Source organism: Hordeum vulgare, chromosome 5H (assembly GCF_904849725.1).
Source record: "Hordeum vulgare subsp. vulgare chromosome 5H, MorexV3_pseudomolecules_assembly, whole genome shotgun sequence".
NCBI lineage: Eukaryota > Viridiplantae > Streptophyta > Magnoliopsida > Poales > Poaceae > Hordeum > Hordeum vulgare.
The window spans coordinates 357,655,070-357,664,541 of record NC_058522.1 but is presented as its reverse complement, the minus strand read 5'-3'; positions in this window follow the sequence as shown (position 1 = coordinate 357,664,541).

Genomic DNA, 9,472 nt, shown 5'->3' with positions numbered 1-9,472 from the left:
GCTCCTTTGCCCTACTTCTTCCGCCTATAAATCCCCAAAAAATCCCAAACTGCCAGAGAGAGCCACAAAAATACTTTTCCGCCGCCGCAAGCTTTTGTCTCCGCAAGATCCCATCTGGGGACCGTTCTGGTGCCCTGTCGGAGGGGGATTCGGATACGGAGGGCTTCTTCATCAACACCATTGCCTCTCCTATGATGCGTGAGTAGTTCACCACAGACCTTTGGGTCCATAGCTAGTAGCTAGATGGCTTCTTCTCTCTCTTGGATCTTCAATACAAAGTTCTCCATGATCTTCATGGAGATCTATCCGATATAATCTTCTTTTGCGGTGTGTTTGTCGAGATCCGATGAATTGTGGATTTATGATCAGATTATCTATGAACATTATTTGAGTTTCCTCTTAGCTCTTATATGCATGATTTTGTATCCTTGTAATTCTCTTCGAGTTGTGGTTTTCATTTGGCCAACTTGATCTAGAATTCTTGCAATGGGAGAAGTGCTTGGTTTTGGGTTCATACCATGCGGTGTCCTCACCCAGTGACAAAATGGATAGCGAGGCACGAATCATGTTGTTGCCATCAAGGGTAAAAAGATGGGGTTTATATCTATTGCATGAATTTATCCCTCCACATCATGTCATCTTGCTTAAGGCGTTACTCTGTTTGTTATGAACTCAATACACTAGATGCATGGTGGATAGACGATGTGTGGAGTAATAGTAGTAGATGCAGACAATATCAGTCTACTTGTCTCGGACGTGATGCTTATATGTATGATCATTGCCTTAGATATCGCCATGACTTTGGGCGGTTCTATCAATTGCTCGACAGTAATTCGTTCACCCACCGTAATACTTGCTATCATGAGAGAAGCCTCTAGTGAACACTATGGCCCCCGGGTCTACTTCACATCATATTTTCAGCTCTACACTTTTACTTTGTTGCACTTTCCACCTTTAGATCTCACCTTGCAATTAATCGTGAAGGGATTGACAACCCCTTCATATGTTGGGTGCATGTTTGTTTGTTTTTGTGCTGGTACATTGGTGACTTGTCTTGATACTCCTACTGGATTGATACCTTGGTTCTCAAACTGAGGGAAATACTTACTGCTGATGTGCTGCATCACCCTTTCCTCTTCAAGGGAAAAAACAACGCAAGCTCAATAGGTAGCAATGGTCAAGAGGTGAGGAGGGTATTCATACAACACCCATGGTGTAATGTTGAAGTATTCCTCAAGAGGACGAAGGGTGGGTGGGCAATAATCCACAAGCACTATCCTAAAGTTGCAAGGACCTTCAACATCATTGAAGGCTCAATATTCGCCTTCCGCTTCAATTGTTTTATAGACCAGACTCATGTGTTATTTACTGTCTACGATGCTACTTTCCAAAGGTTTTAGATGTTGCATTTAAAACTTGGTCCTATTGTGTAATTGGGTAGCTAGATAGTATATGCCTATATTATGTTGTACTCCGATTTCATTCAATTGTGAAATCCTCATTGTTGTAATATGAATGTGAAATACATTGTGTGCTTGATATGTAATGTCAAATTTATTACTAGTTGGATTATAGATAATGGGTCAATTAGGTTGATTATTAGGGTTTCCTATTGTAAGCGGTTTCTCAGACAACACCGTGGGTGATGACCTCAACAAACCCACGTGGTTTCTAGAAAGTTGGTGTGTTGCATCAGTGAACAAACACACATGTTTTTTATCCGGCAACTGTGAGGTATTCCACCCTATCATGAATGTTTTCACATAACCAGTGTATGTGATGGACAACCCTATGCCAAACAATTTCTTTTAGGCACCGTGCGTGATCTATTGAATAACACAATCGATAGAATTATAACTATCGTGTGTGATGGCCACCCCTATCACAGACGATGTTAGTTAGAAAATTGCGTGTGCTGTACCATACGAACGGAAACATATCTTGGGAATTCAGTGTGTGGGATGCTAAGAACAATTCACGTGTCTTCTACAATATGTGTGTTTGTGATGGCCCTCCCAATCGCACACGATCTATTTTTGCCTAACGTGTGTAACCAGAGAAGGCATTACCGACGATTTATGTGTGTCGTGTGGGACAACCCCCCTATCGCGCGCACACTCAAGGTGGCGATTTAAAACTACATCGTGGAAAGGGGGTAAAAACCATTTATATATGACTCAAATGCACTAGTGATCATAGGCGATTGGTGGAGGTATTGTGGCATTGGTACCCGGCCCATTTTCCCTTGGGAAGGATTAGGCTTCAATCCACTAGGCGTCCCCTTAGAGGAGTCAACATTCGCTTCCACGGAAGTAGTGTCGATTACTTTCTCCTTAGTGGTGGAGGCTTTCATGCCTTCGAGAAATTTATCTAACATGTCTTTTACCTTGTTCACCATAAATGATTTATGTCGGGACCCCGATCCTAAGCCATAGGATCCAGCCTGTAACACATCGCATCCCTTTGTGGTCTCACGCACGGTTAACTCCACGGCTGCAGCCTTACCTTAGCCGGGACCGTTTGCGTCTTTTGACTCACGTATGCGATAGTGTCGCTAGCAAACCAATGTCAAGAACCCGGATCGACATGTCTAGTCATAAACCAAAGTGGCAGTTCCGCACAAGGACAGGCATACATGACCCAACAAAGCAGGTGTCGGTCATCAACGAATGTAGACGAGTCGTAGCAAGCTACAAGGACTCCATTACGTCGCGTGACATTTCCCCAAAGGGGACAGACACAGCAGCTAAGAAGGACACATGCCGGTCAACCAATGGGTCCGGAGCAGTAGCGAACTACCAAGGCTCGTTGGATCACAAAGGGGCATTTCCTTGTAAGGAGTGCTACTAAAGTTCACGACTAGGTATTCGAACCCCATACATATCAAGTAAGACACACGTACGCATGGCATACCGATATGTATAGATACATCGATGGCATCACAACATAACCATAACCATACAAGCTTTATTTAAGAGGCTCGGAAGAGCCACACACATAATATTACACATTAAGGGTCTCACGACCCATAATAGCAGTCATACAATACAAGCCAGCGGAAGAGTTATAAACTGTCTGGGTACAGACAGGGCAACTAGTAGGCACATGGCCTGACTATACTACAGAGCCGACGTAGGGCCAGATCGTAGGTGGGACACCAGCTACTCGTCATCGTCGATGTCTACGAAGAACCCTCCATTAGGGTCATTAGCAACCTCTGCAACATTTATTAAGCAAACATGAGTACGAAGGTACTCAGCAAGACTTTAGGAGAACTAACTACTCATGCAAGGTATCAAAAGGTATTGTGGGGTTTCAGGCAGAAAGCTAGCATTTGACTCGTGGCTAGACAACTTGCATTTTTAAATAATTTTGACAACTTGATTTCTCGCATACGAGTCCACTAACACCACAAAAATACACTATCGTGGAATCATTCCGTCTCCGTACGGAAATGCCGTCCACGACACTCACGCTTATCTTGACAATTTTATGAGTAGCCATTGAAGTTATCTATGAACAACATATGTCTCCAAGTAGTCCATATCCGCGGACGCGGCTATTCGAATAGATCATAACCCTGCAGGGGTGTACTTCGTCACACACGCTCTCGCCACTTATCGCCATGTGCACGTCATGCACCTCGGCAACCTTCAAGCGGAAGCCCAGCGAGGGAGTCGGCCACGACCGTTAACCACACTAATACCTAGTCCAGGTTCATCGCCTATCTGAGAGTAACCCGTACGGAAGTCCGGCCGAGGTTTCCGACACGGCCTCAAACGATGTGCGCAGGGTTCCCAAGCCCACCATCTGGGTGCCACTTGGTACACCGTGCCACTGCCTACCGCATCACGGCCCACCTCTCAGGTCAGCACCATGCACGGCCTCCAGCATTTCTATAAACACCAGAAACTACTTGCAACTCCTGGACCGAGTACTACGCGATTAATAGGCCGAGCGGGGTCATATTTCAGGGCCCAGCATGTGGTAGTATCTAGTCTTGGATTACATACACGGAACTCAGTTCCTAAGGACGGTTCCAATGAAACAACCCGCCATGTACTCCTACACAGCCTTTCACCGGTACCTTTACCAAATCAAGTTCAACACACAACCTTTGCTCACCGAACACATTCCTCATTTCTGTTCATCTCCCAGATGACAGACCATACACAACTCTCTAAGCATAGCATGCATAGCAGGATAAGGCACATCATAGCTCAAGCAACTACCAGGTATGCTAGGTTGCAAGGTTCGGCTATTTACTGTGACAAGGTTAAGTCATGCAAAGGAAGTGGGTCCAACTATCGTGGCAAAAGCAGTTGAAGCATTTGATCCTAATGCAATGAATAGGTGCAGGAGCAAGAACATATCCGTCAGACGGATATTCGGTGGAATCGGGATGATCAAAAGGGTTGCTTGCCTTGTTGCTCAGAGGAGGAACGATATCCGTCAGACGGATATTCGGTGGAATCCGGGGGTGCGGAGCCTACCAAAATGAATGGCAACATTCAATAACAATCATATGCAATCAAAATGATGCATGAGCATGCCATGAGGATGCAAGGTGATAAGTTATTATAATCAAGATGTTTTAGGTTTAGAGTTGATTTGAATCACATTCGAATAGCAATTCAAACGGGTATTCTCGGATACCGGTTTAATTGATTCGACCTGATGCTCAGATCAACCTAATGTTAACATGCATGAAATGTCATGTTATGGTACTGATTTATATCTAGAGCAGTGTGTGATCATTGCAATTATAATGAAATTTGGATATTTTTGCAATTTCCATTTCTAAAGTGATTAAAGAATTGAATTATTCCTTATTTCACAATTTAGGGTCCTGTAACTTTTTCAAACATAGTTGAAAATAGCATAATCAGAATCCTTGAATTTTTCTGATACTTTTTCATATATAAATTATTTTCATTGGAGTTACAGATTAATTTCTATGATTTTTGCAATTTTTAGCAATTTCCTGAATTAGTTTTAAACTGGAAATTCCATTTATTGCATCAGGCTGACGTCAGCAGGTCAGCCGACCTGTTCAGGTCAAACCTGACAAGGGGGCCCCACTGGTCAGCCTCTCTGGGACTAATCCCGCGCTGACCAGCCCCTAATTGGGGTTTGACCAGGCGTGGGGCCCTCTGTCAGCGACTGAGGGGAGGGCGATTACGCCCTAATGGTCGGCCACGTCGACGCCCACCGGAGGGTGGTCGCCGGCGACCAGACCCGCGGCGGAGGGCTCGCCGGAGGCGACCTAGACGGCGCTGCACAGCACCAAAACGCATGCGGTTTGCAGCTACAGCATGCTCGCGAAGTGGCCGATCTGGCAGGACCAACTGGGGAGGCTAGGGTCGCCGGAAGAGGCGTCGGCGACGAGCCGGAGCGGCAGCCGAAGCTCGGGCGTCCTCGGGGTCTTTGAAATAGGGGGATCTACGCTTGGTTCTTAGCTGAGACGGCATCTACGCGTCGTCCTGGAGCTGTTGGTGCCCTCGGAAGGACGAGCTGGACATCGGAGGGCTACCGGCGACGAGCGGCAGCGGCGGTCCTCGTCGGGCTCCGGTGAAACTAGGGCTAGAGGAGGGGATCGATGGGGAAAACTTAGGGAAAACGACCGCATGCTCACAGGGAGTGCAGAGCAGAGCTCAGACGGCTCGGGGAAGGCCTAGGGGCGACGAATCGACGGGAGAGGTCCGGCGGCCGGAGGAGGAAGACGACGGCGTTGCGGGCGTTGCAGGGCTCGAGGAGGCTTCGGCTTCTCCAGAGATGACCAGGGCGATGAGACGGAGCTAATGGCGTGCTCTAGGAGGGGATCCTATGGCCAGGGGCACGGCCAGCTCGAGCTCGAGCTCGGCTCTAATGGCGGCAGCAGGGAGAAGGAGGAGATCCGGGAGGAGGGGAAGAACCGAGGCGGGGAATGGATAGGGGAAGCTCTGGGGAGCTTATCCCCGTCGTCGCCAGCGCGAACCGGCGGCCAGGCAGGCACGCAGGTGCGTGGCCGCGCCGGAGGAGGCGGCGGCCACCTCTTGCTGCCTACTTGCGCGAGGGAGGGGACGAGCGGGGAGATGGGCCGGGCCTGGCTTGGGCGACAGGTAACTCTTTTCCTTTTTCTTCTGCTTTTTGTTTTTCTGTTTTGCTAAATATTGCTTTGCTAATTAATTCAGCTCCAAAACAAAAAGTAAAAACTATTTTAGACCTCCTGAAATATTTGTTATAATATCCCCACTCATTTCCAAGGTTTTCAACATTTTTGGAAAATTATAGTTTATGATTTCAATTTTTAAATTTGAAACCAGTAGCTTTTGCATTTATTTAAAATGCTTAAAGTGTCAAGAAAATAGTTTTCTCCAATGCTCATTTACTTTCATGATTTATCAGAAAGTTTGAACATTTCTTGAGGCCATTTTGGGTTCATTGATTTGAACTAGTTTGAAATTTCCTTTAATTGAAATGGTGGCTAGGGTTTTGAGTTTTTCCTTTGCCACTTTGTTGTTTTTGTTGAAACTTCTTAGATGCAAATGCAAAGAAGACATGAGCACAATGCTATCTTGGTTAAGGGTTAGGGATGTGACAATTTATGTGTGACCATGGCCTCATTTCGATCACTTCGATTGACCATGGTGGGATTTACGGTCGCAAGAACATCCTCATCTCGTATTGTGTCAACAACCATACTCTTTAGACAGTAAAGCCCTTAATAAAGCTACGAGGCTCTGATATCAATTGAAAGAATCGATATGGTTGACTAGGAGGTGGTGAATAGGAAACTAATATTTGTTATTTTATTCTCAGTTTTAGGCTAAACAAAAGAGAGGGTGTCTAGATATGCAACCAGGTGGATAACCTATATGACAAGGATAATGAGCAATATAAGCTAGCAATTGTAAATCACAAGGCGAAAGCTAGCAACAAGTAAATGAACGACATAACCACAAGTGGAGACCATGAATACGAGGATGTGTTTCTGAAGTTCCCTCCTTTGGGGAGGTACGTCTCTGTTGGAGGGGCGTGGAGGCGCAATGCTCCCCAAGCATCCCAATGACTCACCTTAGTACCCTCACACCCTCGCACAATGAAAGGTGTCGTGAATCCACTAGCGGGTGCCCTTCAAGGCGGTAACCAAAACCTTTACGAAGAAGGTTGGGGCTCTCTTCACAACTTAACTGGATGCTCTCAACACCACCATGGAGCTTCACTCAATGGAATGTGGTTCTGAGGTGACCTTGTCCATCTAGGGTGCCCAAACACCCAAGAATAACAAGATCCACAAGAAATGTATGGGAGGGGGAATCAAAATTCCTTTGTTGGAAGTATAGATCTAGGTCTCCTCCTTGAATCACTAAGAAATCAACAAGTTTGGTTGGCAAGAGAAGGAGATCGAGCAGAAAAAAGATTTGGGCATTAACGTAGTAGAGAGGGAGGTAAGAGGTGGGTGGGTGGTAGAAGAACCACCTCCTTAAATATCCCCCCACATTTCCAATTGTTACACATAAAAATGCATGGGGGTGGTACAACCACTCTAGAGAGTGGTACAACCGCCCCAAACCCCTAATGAGCCATCTAACTCACTTAAGCGATACAACCACCGAGGTGCGCGTAGAATTGCGTTAGGTAAAGGTGTTGTTGGGTAGATGAGGTGATACAACTGCCCCACCAATAGTTGACCGATTATTAACCTAATAACCGATGCCCGTCTGGCACCGCCCTACTTATCACTGTCGAGTTCTCCGCGATATGAATTTCTGAGCAAATGACCTATGTGCTCACCAGACCTATGATTATTGTTAGCTAGTGGACACATCCTTGATACAAATACCCAAGCATTTACATAAGTTAGAGTGGAAGACCATGATGGTCTATGGAGTACAACAAATGTTTCTAGTGGCTGATGGTGGTAGCGGTTCATGGATCTCCAACGTCTATGGGACTCCATTTCCCACACGAACAGCTCACGTGGATAACTCCTATCTCACGTAGCTGCTAGCTTTGATGCCTAGGTTCCAAGGTTGTCGTCATAGTGCTTCCCTCCAAATACACGATCTGGACAAGACAATAGCCAGGGACAAGTCAGTGAGTATGTTTGAATCTCCTCGCAAACATCATGAAAACAGACATAATACAACATGTGACTTACATGCACTAAAATTATTTATGAATATTCAATCAGTCATAAGATAAATGCATAAATGCAAGTATGCATGTAGTTATCCATACATAAAATAAATAAGCAATCAAATGACAAGAATAAAAATAAAATGGAACGTCGGGCGGTAGTCCTCCCAAAAATTCAAATAAAATAAAATGATCTGATCGGGTGTTTGAAGCGACGCCTCGAAAGGATAAAAATATAAAACATGCCTGGGTGGGGCGTTTGAGCGACGCCACATAAAGGGCTTATATGAAAATAATAAGAGTTGCCACAATCAAGCATCTTGAGCAACACCACGCAAACGTTTAGAAGAAAAAACAATAATAATAATTGCCACGGTTAGACGTGTGGAGCGATGTCATGTAAAGTGCTCATAAAGAAAATAACATGTGTGCCACAGTGAGACGTCTGAGCGACGCCACATAAAGGGGTTATATGAAAATAATAGCAATGAGTTTCCACGAGGTAGAACCTTCCTGGGGACACTCAAAAATTCATATACAAGAAGTGGTTAGTCCACAACAAAGTTTATCTCCCCTAATAATAAAGCGCGCAGCGCTTCTTTCGTCCGTCGTTGGTCATTTTGCACAAAAGCCCTCTCAGTTATAGTTAATTAACCCGCAGTCCAACTTTAAGTTAGAACAAACTGTTTTCTGTCGTTTTGCATAAAAGTCCTCACAGTTTTAGATAATCAACCCGCGGTCCATCTTTTAGTCAAAGCCGAACCATTTTTTTGCATTTTACAGAAAACTCCCTGATGTTTCAAGTAATCAACCCGCCGTCCCTAATTAAGTCAGCCGAAACTTTTTTGTTTTAACAAAAAAAAACCTGACTTTTCAGTTAATCAATCCATATTTTATCTAAAACTAAATTATCCATATCTTTTAAACCGTAACTCCGATTTTAACATGTTATATATGAAATTTGATTGAAAAAATATGTAGAATCTAAATAGGATGTTATTTTTAGCTGTTGAATACTTCTTAAATATTATTTTTGGTGCGAACTTAATCTGTAGTACACGGTCTTTTTTTCTCTCTTTCCGACGACCATACGAATTGCAATAAATATCCATTAAATTAAAACTAAATTGAAAGGAAAGAAACCATCGTTAACCACACATGCACACCATTGGAAAATCTCGTGGGGAGAAACAACATATTTCTCATCTTATTGCGAGTGATTGTACATTCAAACGCGTTTTCGTTGTGTGAGCATTGAGGCCATCGTCGAGAACACAAATGTGATGCCATGTGAAAATATATTACGTTCAAAGCGTGTGTTATTTTCTCTTCCGTTGCAACGCACGGGCTT